The sequence below is a fragment of the Mus caroli genome, unplaced genomic scaffold (genome assembly GCF_978045245.1).
Source record: "Mus caroli unplaced genomic scaffold, Mus_caroli_1 scaffold_8, whole genome shotgun sequence".
NCBI lineage: Eukaryota > Metazoa > Chordata > Mammalia > Rodentia > Muridae > Mus > Mus caroli.
The window spans coordinates 115,027,122-115,041,465 of NW_028227263.1; the positions used below are offsets into that span (position 1 = coordinate 115,027,122).

Consider the following 14,344-nt stretch of genomic DNA (forward strand, 5'->3'; position numbering starts at 1 on the left):
TAAAAGAGCAGCCAGTGCTCTTAACCTGTGATCCATCTCCCCAGCCCAGCAGATGCCTTTAATCCCAGCAGTCAGGAGGCAGGCAGAGCTGAGTTTGCCGCCAGCCTGGTCTAAAGAGAGAATTCTAGGACAGCCAGCACCATCGAGTGAGATTTTTTGTGTGTGTGTCTCTCCCCCCCCCCCCTCACCACCACCACCACCACACACACAAAAAGACTTCTGTGTGGATTTGTTTTTTCAGATTGATTTATATTTAGCTCTAAGAATGGAATCATTTTGGGAAGGGTCTGATATACACTTGAGAATGTACCATAACTAAAAAGACCTACATGTTGGCAAGAAAAATTCCAGTGTTTGGTATGAAATAATTAGAAACACATACAAATATACAATCACCAAAAGACATATACGAGAGCATAGCGGAATTTTTATGACAATATCATTAAAAAAATATTTCCGTTGGGCATGGTGTCATATGCCTAAGCCCAGCACTCAGGAGGCAGAGGCAGGCGGATTTCTGAGTTCGAGGTCAGCGGGGTCTATGGAGTGAGTTCCAGGACAGCCAGGGCTACACAGAGAAACCCTAGTCTCGAAACAAACAAACAAAAAAAATTCTACCATTAGAGATTGAAATATATTCTTAAAGTGGAATGTTAAAAAGAATGCACTGACAGGTTTAAAATGCAAAAGCATGATGTTAAAAAGCAAGAGGTATGATAAAACATGCTTAAAACATACAAGTGTGCAAATGCACTTGTGCGTGGAAAGTAACACGTGTCTCTCAGTGATGCAGAGCGCCGTGAGCCTTCGCTTTCCTTCCCTTCCCTTATGGAAAGGAATGCTGCTAACTACTTGTAACTTGGTCCTACATTTTGTTGTTTTAAGTAGGCTTCTCTCATGTACAAAGCCCTAACTGGGCTGAAAGATGGTATGTAGGTCAGTTGCTCTGTAACAGTGACCCTCCTGACTTTGCCACCCAAGTGCTGGCTGACATTAAGTAAGCGCTACTCCGTCCAGTTGGAAGCATTTTTAAATGTTTTCAAAGTCGGCAGAACAGTCTAAAACAATGGCTGTAACTATTTCATATACTAGGAAGCAGTGGTATGGAGCTTCAATCTCTGTTATGACGTGTGGAAGCATGTTTTTCTTTAGATAGTAAAGGTTTACAATGATTGTAAAGACTTCACAAAGACTTATTGTATTTCTATATTTTCTCTATGAATCCTTTGATGTCCAACGAGGTTCCTCTTATAACTAAAGGACTTGCCACAGTCGTTACATGCATAGGGCTTCTCACCCGAGTGAGTTCTCTGACGGACAATGACATTTGTCTTCTGGCGAAAGCACTTTGCACACTCACTGCATCGATAGGGTTTCTCTCCCGTGTGAGTTCTCTGATGATGGACGAGGTAGGCCTTCCTGCTGAAAGCTTTCCCACACTGCGGGCACTCGTAGGACTTTGCCCCGTATGGGTTTTCTGATGGACAGTAAGGGTTGCCTTTTGGTGAAAGGCCTTCCCACCCTCGTTACACAGATGCGGTTTCTCCCCAGTGTGAACTCGGCCTTCCCACCCTCGTTACACAGATGCGGTTTCTCCCCAGTGTGAACCCTCGGCCTTCCCACCCTCATTACACAGATGCGGTTTCTCCCCAGTGTGAACTCGGCCTTCCCACCCTCGTTATACAGATGCGGTTTCTCCCCAGTGTGAACCCTCGGCCTTCCCACCCTCATTACACAGATGCGGTTTCTCCCCAGTGTGAACCCTCGGCCTTCCCACCCTCGTTATACAGATGCGGTTTCTCCCCAGTGTGAACCCGCTGGTGCAGGTTGAGGTTTGTTTTCTGGCTGAATGGTTTCCCACACTCACTACATTCATATGGTTTCTCTCCTGTGTGGGTTCTGTGATGATCAGTGAGGTAGGACTCCATCCTAAAGGCCTTCCCACAATGAGGACATTCGTGAGGTCTCTCCCCTGTGTGTGTTCTCTGACGTGCCACAGGGTAGTCTTCTGGCCTCCCACACTCACCACACGCACAGGGCTTCTCCTCAGTGTGAGTTCTCTCCTGAAGAGCAAGTGTTGTCTTCTGGGAGAATGCTCTCCCACACTCGTTACAGATATAGGGCTTCTCCCTGTGTGAGTCCTCTGGTGGACAGCGAGGTTCGCTTTCTGATGAAAAGATTTCCCACATTCTTTACAAATGCAGGGCTTCTCCCCTGTGTGAATTCTCTGATGGAGGGACAGAGTTGTCTTTGGTGGAAAGATTTGCCACAGTCATTACAGCCATACGGTTTTTCTCCTGTGTGAGTTCTCTGATGACGAATAAGGTGTGATTTCAGTCGGAAGGCATACTTACACTGTGGACATTCATAGGACTTTTCCCCTGTGTGTGTTCTCTGGTGATCTGTGAGGGCTGTCTTTAGGCGGAAGGACTTACCACACTCAGTACAAACAAAGGGCTTTTCTCCAGTGTGAGTTCTCTGATGGTCAATGAGATATGACTTCCTTCTAAATGCACATCCACACTGATGACATTGGTAAGGCTTTTCCTCCGTGTGAATCGCCACGTGCAGAATCCACACTGACTTCTGCAGAAGGCTTTCCCACATTCAGTGCATGTATGTTGCTTTTCGGTATCTGATGCCCTTTTCTTTTTGTTATATATAAATGGATTTCCCTCTCTATACACACTACTGAGTGTAAGTGAGCTTCCCTTTCTAAGAAACGCTGTCTCATTGACCGACCTTCCATCCCGATGACTGTGCTGCAGTTACTGCCTTCTCAGGCTGCACAAGTGCGTCCCCATGACTGCAGGACTCGACACTCTGAGTGTGGGATTTGATGTCAGGATGTCCCGCATCTTGCATGGGCTTTGGGTGTGATTTCACACAGCAATCATACTCGCTGAATCTCTTTCTTGCAGGGTTTAGATTACAGTTGATTAATTCTGAAACATTTTCTAAACTATTCCCATGAGTGTCATACTTCGGAGGTAGGTCTTTGGAATTAACAATATTGCTCCCTAGAGTAACTGTCTTTTGTCTATAGTTAATATATAAAAATGATCTAGAGTATTTTTCTTCATGTTCCTTGAATTTCGTTAAAAACTCTCTTGATTTCCAGTTTTCCCCTAGGAAAGAATAACAACTAGTGAATTTCCAAGGGAAAAAATTATAAAAAGTCTAACATGTGGAAGACCTAGAGCAAACCCCTTCCAAGTTACAAAGCAAAACAAATAAAAATAGATAACCTACAGCAGGCAACAACAAGAAAAGCCTACACAGATTTCTTCTTATCATGCTCTATTTAAAATTTGGGTTTAATTACCAACTAGAAAAGTCATTCCAATGACTACAAGCAGTTTTTGAAATGTAACAGGATTTCACATAGTCCAGGCTTGCTTCAAACTTGTTATGTACCAACACTAGCCTTGAGTTGCTTAGAACGTTTAAAATTAGAAATGATTTTATTTCATGTCAGTGTTTTACCTGCATATATGTATGTGCACTACATGTGTGCTTGGTACCTACGAACGTGAGAAGATGGTATTGGATCCCCTAGAAGTGTAGTTAGTACCTGTGAACTACCAAGTGGGTGCTAGGAGACCCAGATTCTCTAAGGAACAGCCAGTGTTCTTAACTTCTAGGCCATCTCTCCAGCACCCTTGTTTGATTTTTTTTTTTTTTTTTGAGAGTATTACTATGTATCTCTGACTCTCATGCTCATTAGGTAGATCAGGCTGGCCTCAAACGCATGGCAATCCTGCAGTTCAGCTCCTCAAGTACTAGAATTATAGGCACACACCACCAAGCTTAGCAGCAAATCTTTATTTCATAAAATATAGACTGGAGAGCAATCCTTCCTTATTGAAAGGAATGTGCAGGGGACTGGAAAGGGTTCTTGCAGAGGACCCAGGTTAAGTTCCCAGCATTCATATGGTGGCTCATAACTGTTCAAAACTCTAGTTCCTAAGAATCCGACACCCTCTTCTGGCCCCAGACACCAGTAGTGCACATAGATACATGCAGGCAAAATATACATACACATAAACCTAAAAAATGTTTTTCACATGTCTTGGTTGAGTAGGGTGGTTTCACCCTGAGATCCTAGCACTCCAGTTGTATTCAACATGCCCAGCTCAGAATTGTGTTTTCAGTGTTGTGGGTGAGACTGTCATTTCAAAAGCAGGGACCTTTAAACGTTTCAGTGGCGTGTGATGCTGCCTGATTCTTTCAGGTTTATGTCTAAAGTCAGAGACTCACCTAAGGAGACATGACTTGCAGACGATGTCCATGGCTCTTCCCCTCTCTCCAGTCTGAGGATGACATCACGTTTAGACATGTCACAGCCTGATAAGGGAAAAGAAGAAAGAAAATGTAACAATAGTGAAGCCGTGATGGAACCTAGCAGTAATGCATGTCTAGCCAAAAGCAGAGGTAGGGATGGGGACCTGAGAGGGAATGTGTTCAACATACAATCTTACCTGTACAGAGGGTTGAAAATACTAAAAATGACTAAGCTGCAGATCTGAATGTTTCTCCATTGTGTAACAGCAGGCTTCACTTCCTACAGAAGGTGATCAAATACCCCTTCTCCTAACCAAAACTCCTGCAAATATCACAGCACTTCATGCCCACGGAGAGGAGGTGGCCAGAGTATCACGGCACTTCATACCCACGGAGAGGAGGTGGCCAGAGTATCACGGCACTTCATACCCACGGAGAGGAGGTGGCCAGAGTATCACGGCACTTCATACCCACGGAGAGGAGGTGGCCAGAGTATCACGGCACTTCATACCCACGGAGAGGAGGTGGCCAGAGTATCACGGCACTTCATGCCCACGGAGAGGAGGTGGCCAGAGTATCACGGCACTTCATACCCACGGAGAGGAGGTGGCCAGAGTATCACGGCACTTCATACCCACGGAGAGGAGGTGGCCATAGTTTTCCAGCATCACATCTGTATACAGAGCTTTCTGCTCAGAGGCCAGGCGCTGCCACTCCTCCTGACTGAAGTCCACAGTCACGTCTCTAAACGACACAGATCCCTGCAGTGCAGAATTTGGAGGGGTGACTGACATAGCATAATTACAAACTTCTGGTGTGTGTGTGTATGTATGCATGTATTTATTTATTTAATTTACATCAGTACACTGTAGATATCACACCAAAAAAGGGCATCTGATCCCATTACAGATGGTTATGAGCCACCATGTGGTTGCTGGGACCTCTGGAAGAGCAGCCAGTGCTCTTAACCACTGAGCCATCTCTCCAACCCTTGGTTTTTATTTATTTGTTTGTTTGTTTGTTAGTTTTTGAGACAGGGTTTCTCGGCATATCTCTGGCTGTCCTGGAAATTGCTGTGTAGATCAGACTAGTCTCAAACTCAGGAGATCTGTCTGCCTTGCTCCTGAGTGATGGAATTAAAGACTTTGTGCCATCACATCCAGCTGGGAAATATTCTTTTTCAAACATTTTCTTTAGATTTATTTATTATGTGTTTGAGTGTTTTGCTTGCATGTATGCCTGTGCATCACACACATGCCTGGTGTCCTTGAAGGTTAGAAGATGGTGTCAGGTTCCCTAGAACTGGAATTCTAGACAGTTGTAAGATACCATGTGGGGTCTAGGAATTGAACCTGGGACCTCCGGAAGAGCAACAAGGGCTTGAGCATCTCTAGGCCAGGAACTATTCTTGTCCTGGTTTGTGAGTCATAAAATTGTAAAAGAATGACTACATTTTCTTCTTGTTTTGATTTAAACGGTAACTTACTAGGCTCCCGCAATGGCTCTCGGGGTAAAGGCACTTGTTGCCAAATCTGATGACGGGAATTCAATCTCTGGAACCCACATGGCAAAAGCGAAGAACCAACTCCTGTAATTGTCCTGACATCCACACACATGCATGTTCACACACATACATACACAGGTTAACATAAGAAAAAAAGAGAAAATGTAGTTAATCTATGACTTAGTGTCAAGTTGCTCTATGCTCACAACATGCACCTGGATTATTAGGGAACAAAATCTAGTGCCGTTCCTGATCAAGACCGTGCACTCTCTGGGCAGGAACATGGAGGGGTATATAGGAGTACACACATCAAGCGTGGTGTCTTACAAAACAGAGATAAAGTCTCTGGCTTCACCAACGATGTAAATTAGATAAATCTTCTCCTTCAAAATTAATGGTTCCATCAGGCTCTCGTGGCATGAGTCTACTTGCAAGGGTGAATCGGGACAGTCACAAGTTTGAGGCCTGCCTGAGCCAGAGTGAATTCATACCCAGCTTGAGCAACTTAGTGAGACAGTCCTCAAAATAAGAAGTATGGTGGGGGTTTATTAACTATCAATAAAAGAGTAAACCACCCACGAATATGCACTGAGCTAATCTGTAAGATCTGGACAGAACACATAATCAACAACTAAAGGAAGGTACAGGAAAGCAACTCAATCAGGAAGAAAACACTGCTGGAAGGGCAACAACGACAGTAAGAACGGCCCATTTCCTAACTTTTTGTCTGAAGGTTTCTGAAACCCTATAGTTCTCAACTCAGAAAACAGCTTACTCCTACAGGGGAAAGGGCTGGCATAATTCTAGGCCTGCCAGGACTGCACAGTGATACTCTGTCTCAAACAGCAACAAGAACTCTAAAATGTATAAAGATTAATTTTCTGAGTGAAACCGAAAGGTCCAATCTCTGAGAAGAGAGAATTGTGACTACACCTCAGTTCAGTACAGCAGCCTGTGTATATACATTTACTTCTGAGTCCAAATACAAAATTAGAACAGTTTTTGTGGGACTGAAGAGATGGCTCAGTGGTTAAGAACACAGGGTGTTCCTCCAGAGGACCCAGGTTCAATTCCCAGCACCCATGTGGCCGTTCACATCTGTCTGTAACTCCATTTCCAGAGGATTTGAAACCTCACAGCAAAGCACATCAAATAAAAATTAAATAAATTATTTAAAAAACAAAACAAAAACCACAATTTTTGTTTTGCTGACAGGGTTTCACTACGTAGCTTTGGTTGGCCCAAACTCAGAGATCCACCTGCCTTTGCCTCCCAAGTGCTGGAATTAAAGACATGGGACACCATGCCTGGCTGGAACACATTTTTAAAAGAGGAAAGATGTAATACCCTTAGTATCCTAGGAAAGATGTTACTGGAAGACCACAAGCTTTCAGAAGCTGTTGTGTGCAGAACTGAAGGAGCACACAGAAGAAACAGGACTCCTGGTTCCTGGCCTCTATGCATGGGACAGAGTGTTCTTGGCTCTTTCTAGTAACATTCTATCAACCTCACCTTAATCTTTACTCAGGGATGCAGATAAGGCCAAAGGTTTGGATATTTAAAAAAAATTATTCCTCTGCATGTAGAGTAAGGGGTGTCCATGTGTGTGGGTGCATCTGTGGGGTCAACTTGCATGTGTCAGTTTTTCCCTACCATGTATGTCCTGGCTTCAAACTCTTGGTCACAGCTTTGCGGAGAGTGCCTTAACATGATGAGTTCAATTATCAGCTTACAGTGCCCAGGCTGGCCTCAAACGTGCTATGTAACCAAGGGTGACCTCAAACTTGTCATACTCCTTCTCTCCCTCCTGGAAGTATGTACACCACCCGTGGTGCTGGGAACAGACTTAGCGCTTCCATGCATGCTAGACAGGGACTAACTCAGCTGGATTCTAGCACCGCATCAGTTTATAATTTATACATGGCAGGTTCACATGTTATGTTTCACTGGCACAAACAAATGTGTTTGGGCCAGCACAGCTTCTGGGGGAGACTAAAGGGAGACAAACTTCCTGTAGGTAAAGAGTGAGGGGGAGATTTAAGACAAAAAGAGGAAAATACCCAAATATCCTCAAGAAACAAACCAGGGGCTGGCACGCAGCACAAGCCCAGGGTTATAATCCCTACCCTTCAAAAACTGTGTGTGTGTGTGTGTGTGTGTGTGTGTGTGTGAGAGAGAGAGAGAGAGAGAGAGAGAGAGAGAGAGAGAGAGAGAGAGGGAGAGAGAGAGGGAGAGGGAGAGGGAGAATGAGAGAGGGAGGGAGGCAGGGAGGCAGGGAGGGAGGGAGAGGGAGGAGAGAGCTGACAGGGTAGAACAAAGAAACACCATCCCAAGGAGGGGGAGGGACCATTACCTCCCCTGAGCCATGGTTTTGAGATCTGTAAGAGACAGTCTTTCTTCAGAAAAGGCGTAGGGTAGCACCTACAACAGCAAAGCTGAGAAGGGGTTTTGGTGGATGTGAAAGAGGAAAAACTGAACTTTCCATGAACTCTTCAGCTCAAAGTCCTCTTACCCCTCCCATCTGGAGATTGTTCCCGGAACACTCCTGAACTTCTCACCCCAGAGTACATTCCTGAACTCTTCACCCCAGAGTCCGACCCCCTCCCAATTGAAAACTGTTCCAAGAACATTTTTTAGATAAGGGTCTCCTGGAACAAACCCAGTCCAACCCCTCCCAACTAAGGACTGTGCCAGGAACATTTTTGAGATAAGGGTTTGAACAAACCTCAGAATGTTCCAATAAATCAAGTACATTGCCAAAATATAGGACACGACCCCTTGGTTACGAAAAGCCCCTTGGAAAGTCCCTGGGAATAACCCTTGGCAGAACCCCTTAGTGACGCAAATTTGTACTTTCCCCCACCCTGCCTTTCTCCTATAAAAGCTTGTGAAAAATTTGGGCCGGTCGTCGATTCTCCTCTGCACCTTGCTTGGTGTATGAGTTTCGACCCCAGAGCTCTGGTTCGTGTATCTGCTTGCTGTTGCTTTATAAAATCTTACTCTCTACATCTTGAGTTCGGTCTCAGTGTCTTCTTGGGTGCGCGGCTGACCTGAGGTTTGAGTGTGTGTCTCCCTTTGGGAGTCTTAGAGTCTTTCAGATGCATGAGAATTCACTCACTTTACAGCTAACTTCTATGGTTCACAACTGAACTAAGAGCATTCCTGTGTGACAGTTCTTATCTCCTCTGCACATCCTAAAGAACTGTAATAGTGGGTGCTCATGAGCTTTTTCACTCCCGCATCCAAGGACACGGGCTTTTAGAACATGATGGATCTAGGGCAAGCAGCACCCCGTCCCTAAACAGCCTATAGTTATCAACAACTGAAGTGAGAGTTTCTGGTTTCACTGGAGACTCAGCTGTGTCGTGTGATGTTTTTCTGGAGCAGACATTTGAGGAAGACATGCGATGTTTGGAATGAGTGTAAGTACAACCCAACAGACAATGGTTGATGGTCAGGCACTGGTTGACCTTACCACTCTTTGCCGGTCTCTGTGGGGCCTCATTGACACTGGTTTTAACTGATGATGGCGATATTACATTGGTTCACCTTGCTTTCTTCACGGATCTTCACCCGTCGTGGCTTTATAGAAAAACACCAAAGAACTTCTGGTGGTATTCCGGCTGGACCTGGGCACTTTGGCTGAGCCTCACGTGGCTGATTCGTGTCTGATGTTTAGTAACGGACTGGACTGCAGACAAGGAAAACTGGAATGGCCCCAGGGAACTACTTCTTAACAGGTCCACACCCCCACTGTCCTTTTAGCCATTTGTCTCCTCTACCTTTGGCCAGTGGTCTGTAAGGGAGGTTGAAGTGTTTAGGAACCCTTACTAAAGTAGGTTTTGAAAACATAGAAGCCTACAGATTGCTCCGTACTTAGGTCAAACCATGTGTAACGTGTAGGAGCACTGTGAGCACTGTGTACTACGGTCACCTGTCTAAGAGGCATCGATTTGGACTCTTGTTTCTACTTCTCAGAGAAGATAAGCTTAAGTTTAAAAAACAACTAGTTTCTTGTCTGCAAATAAGCTCCTACTTATTATACTTGCTTACTGTGTAGGTTAATTTTTATTTTCTAGATATAGAAAATGTTAGTTCTTTGCTTTGGAGACATCGTCTTATACAGCCCGAGACAGCCTCAAAATGCCATGTGGGTGAAAATGACCCGCCCTGACCTTTCTAAATTTATTTCCATTATGTGCATGAGTAGTTTGTGTGCATGTGTGCACGTGCACGCTTGCATTATTACCTTGGGACGACAGAAGATAAAGACAGCTGTGAGCTGCCATGGGGATGCCAGGAACAGAATCCAGGTCATCTGAAAGAACAACATGTACTCTTAACAGTGGGGCAGATGCTAACTGCCCCCACATTCAAGATTTATTTATTTATTTCATGTATATGAGTACACTGTCGCTGTCTTCAGACACACCAGAAGAGGGCATCAGATCCTATTACAGATGGTTGTGAGCCACCATGTGGTTGCTGGGAATTGAACTCAAGACCCCTGGAAGAGCAGTCAAGTGCTCTTCACTGCTGAGCCATTTCTGGCAAGTAATTCTCACATCAACCTCTCTCCACCCCAAGATGCCTGCCCTTTTAACAGGATGGTAACTTCTGGTTCAGTCACAGGGAAACCCCAGAGCAAGTCAGTACAGCAAATGAGGCAAATACCAAGCATCCTTCATTCTAACCCAGAAATCCTATTTTTCCTTCTGTAAAGTTCTGTGTCCATTAATTTAACCCATACCTCAACAGGCTGGAAAGCTGAGAATCATACATCTTTATCTGGGGAAACTGCTCTTTACAACGTAATTTTTGAGCAGTGGGGTGGGGGTGGGGGCGTGCGCTTCTTTTTCATAAGCAAGAGGCTTCTTGCACCCTGGGGCCACTAGGAACTAAAGTTGGGCAAGAATTCTTGACCCAAATGTATGTGACAAGAGGAAGTAATTCTCACCTCAACACTGGATGAAGACCCCAAGGGGCGGTAGCTGCTTGGGTTATGTTGGCTCCTATCCAAGAAGACCCATTGGACAAACAAGATCCCGCCCAAACAGGTGGGCCCTGCATATCCAGGTGAACAGGAGGCAGCAGCTGGAGAAGAGGCTGGACACAGAGAAAGGCTGGGTATCTGGAGCGGGGGGGGGGGGGGGGGGTCCCAGAAAGCAGCTTCTCGTAGGAAATAAGTAGAGATAGATGCTACATTACAGTTGCCAGTTACGCTGGCCTCCTGTTGTCCTCGAACCTCTGATTTCTCTTCTGCAGCTCCCAGTCTATTTCATCTGAACACTACGCCCTGTAGAGGAGACAAAATGGAGGTTGGAGAATTGGGGGGAGGTGTCATGTATGCACCTTTCACAATGTAGGTTTTCAAAAGCAGGAAGATTTTGCCTTAAAAAAAAAAATAGTGACAAGAAGGAGTTTCTGTGGCTAAAGAGATGGCTCAGAGGCTGGCGCTGTTGCAGAGGACCTGAGTTCAGTTCCCAGCACCACCGTGGACAGTTCACAGCAGCCGGTAACTGCAGATCCATCCAGGACAGCTGACGGTAACTGCAGATCCATCCAGGACATCTGGTGTTCTCTTGAGGGAACACACACACGCACACACACCCCAAAGCTTCAAGTCTAATTAGCTAAATGAAATTGATTTGATTTTTTTTTGGTTTTTTAAAAAGTATCTTAAGAATGGTTTGCAGAATTTTTTTCTGAGGCCCTAGGGTGGAGCTGGGAGGGTGAGTGTGGACTTGTGTAAGTTAGACAAGTGCTCTTAACCACTGAGCTACACTCCCCGTTGGCTTTTTAAACTGTAAATTCTCATTGGTGTTTTGTTTATTCTAACACATTAGTCATCATTCATTCTGTGGTTTCTCAATCTACAGTGATACTCCCTCAAATTTTCATTTTTCTTCATTAAAAATAATTAAGGGGCTGGAGAAATGGCTCAGTGGTTAAGAGCACTTGACTGCTCTTCCAGAGGTCCTGAGTTGAAGTTTCAGCAACTACATGGTGGCTCAGAGCCATCTGTAATGGGATCCAATGCCCTCTTCTGGTGTGTCTGAAGACAGCTACAGTGTACTCATAGGAATAAAATAAATTTAGAAAAATAATTAAAACAAAAAATCTCAACACACACCTTTAATCCCAGCACTCTGGAGGCAGCAGTAGATGGACCCCTTTAAATTCGAACTCAACTAGGGCTACACAGTGAGTCTCCATTTCAAAAAATGTAAAATAAAATAATGAATAGATCAGCAGAGTGTGGTGGCACTTGTCCTTAATCCCCGCACTCTGGGTGTAGAGGCAGGCAGATTTCTGAGTTCGAGGCCAGCCTGGTCTATAGAATGAGTTCCAGGACAGCCAGGGCTACTCAGAGAAACCCTGTCTCGAAACAAAATAAAACAAATCAGCCAATAACACTTTTTAAGTTGCCCATGAAAATAAAACAGCAACTATTATGGAAGTTTAAACAATGCCAACTAGCCAAGACGAGGTTTCTCACGTACTCCATCCACTAGCGTCACATAATAAGCAACTTCACGAGTCCTCATGGACTTCGAACACAAACACTTCAAAATTCGACTCAATCAAAATGGTATTGACCACTTGTAGTCTACATCCTAGAGGCCCCCAAGGCAACTGCAATCCCGTTCACTCTCCAGAGACCTAAGCTGTCAAACAAATCGACTCACTTTAAATCTCAGGCACACGCGTTTCCCCCTTACCATTCGGGTTAACAATCGTTTCCTAAAACTGTCCTATACAGAACAGACTCAAAAAGACACACAAGCCGAGTCTTCTGGGCAAGAATCCAGACAAACCACAACTCCGGGAGGCGCGCCCTCAGCTCCCGCCCTGGCTACATTCTCTCCGCTCGCTGCCTCTCCTGCCTGGGCTCCCCCTGTACTCCCCGGGTTTTTCTTCTTTGTCTACCCTAACCCAGCCTTCCCCTTCAGCTTGCCCAGCCCGGCTCGCTCATCACCCGCCCACTTCACACAGACTCATTGGGATCGCCTCCGACTGCTGGTTAGAGCTGTGCGCCTGCGCGGGGCGGCGCGCTCGTTCTATCCCGGGGGTCTTTGCGGCGGGTCCGTGGTGTTGCTGGCCACACTCGCCTCCCTGACATCCGGGTTTTGCAGACCTTGCACTACATTTCCCACCGACCACCGGGCCACGTTCAAACCGCTGATTTTGGGGTCTGAGTCTGGCTTGCATGCACCAGAAGTCCAATGTGGAGTTCGTGTTTGTGTGTGCCTACTTGCGTGCGTTTGTGTGATGAGGCCATGATTAAATGCGTGGCTGGGCTTGGGTACCTGCTCTGACGAGGAGCCTTTTGAGTGACTTCGATGATTTGTGATGTGGGCTGTGATGGATTTGAAGTCCTCCATCGTTAGGATGCTGCTCCCTTGACTTAGTATTATACTGACCTGGTTCATGGGGCAGAGCTTCATTCCTGCACTTCCAATTTGTTTAGAGTCTGTTGAGGAGTGTGCTTTTGCCTCTGAAGACTAAAAATGGTGCTTACATTAAACAGTCAACTTCCAATGAAGCATGGATTGATTGTTTTCCTCGGGGACTCCTGGCCTCCGGTGCCTGAGTAAATACAGCCAGGTATCAGTAGAATGAGTGCCTAGCTCGACGCCAATTTTTGATTTTTGTTTTTTGAGACTGGTCTCTCAGTTATGTACTTACTTCTGGTTGTCCTGGATCTCCCTATATAAACCAAACAGGTCTCAAACACATAAAGATCTACAACTCGGGCTGGTGAGATGGCTCAGTGGGTAAGAGCACCCGACTGCTCTTCCGAAGGTCCAGAGTTCAAATCCCAGTAACCACATGGTGGCTCACAACCACCCCGAAATGAGATCTGACACCCTCTTCTGGTGTGTCTGAAGATAGATAGCTACAGTGTACTTACATATAATAAATAAATAAATTAATTAAAAAAAAACTAAAAACAAGACCAAAAAGAATCATTGAAGGATGACTGAAAATATTTAAGAACTTGGAGTTGTTAATATAAAAGATCTACAACTCTCTGCCTCTGAGGTGCTGGGATTAAAGGAATGAATCACTACACTTGGCCTTTTATTTTTGTCTATCTGTGCATTTTTTCAAAAGGTTGCCAATAAGTCTGGCATGGTGGTGCACACCTTTACTGGGGAGGCAGAGGCAGGCAATCTCTGAGTTCTAGCCCAGCCCGGGCTACAGAGTGAGTTCCAGGGTCGCCAAGGCGACACAGAGAAACCCTGTGCTTTGCTGCCTCCTTCCTTCCTAGCCCTGCAGTCTTGAACCCTGGCTCTGTAAATGTTCCTTCTAGCTGGGACGGCGGTAAGCTTTTGTAGAAAGGAAGAGGGTGGTAGATCTTGCTGAGCTCCTGTCATCCGTCCCTCCCACAACTCACTCCAACACACACACTCAGCGGCTGAACAGCAAGATCTGAGGGATAGTGGCATGCTCTTTGAAGACCGTTTCTCTTTTCGACTCACTTAGTTTCAAACAAGTCTTCAACGTTCCACAACCCCCTCCCCAAATGCAGCATGTGATAGGAACCAAGGG

At 45.4% G+C, this 14,344-nt stretch overlaps 1 pseudogene across 1 annotated transcript; it reads right to left on the reverse strand.

Moving 5' to 3' along the window:
* Positions 1–238: 238 nt before the first annotated feature.
* Positions 239–10,874, reverse strand: Znf567 (zinc finger protein 567; annotated as a pseudogene). Its single transcript, XR_003837181.2, has 7 exons — positions 10,746–10,874; positions 10,038–10,106; positions 9,264–9,479; positions 4,919–5,045; positions 4,261–4,347; positions 1,763–3,128; positions 239–1,572 (listed from the first exon to the last, which is right to left on the reverse strand). The product of XR_003837181.2 is annotated as a zinc finger protein 567 (transcript).
* Between the last annotated feature and the right edge of the window lie 3,470 nt (positions 10,875–14,344).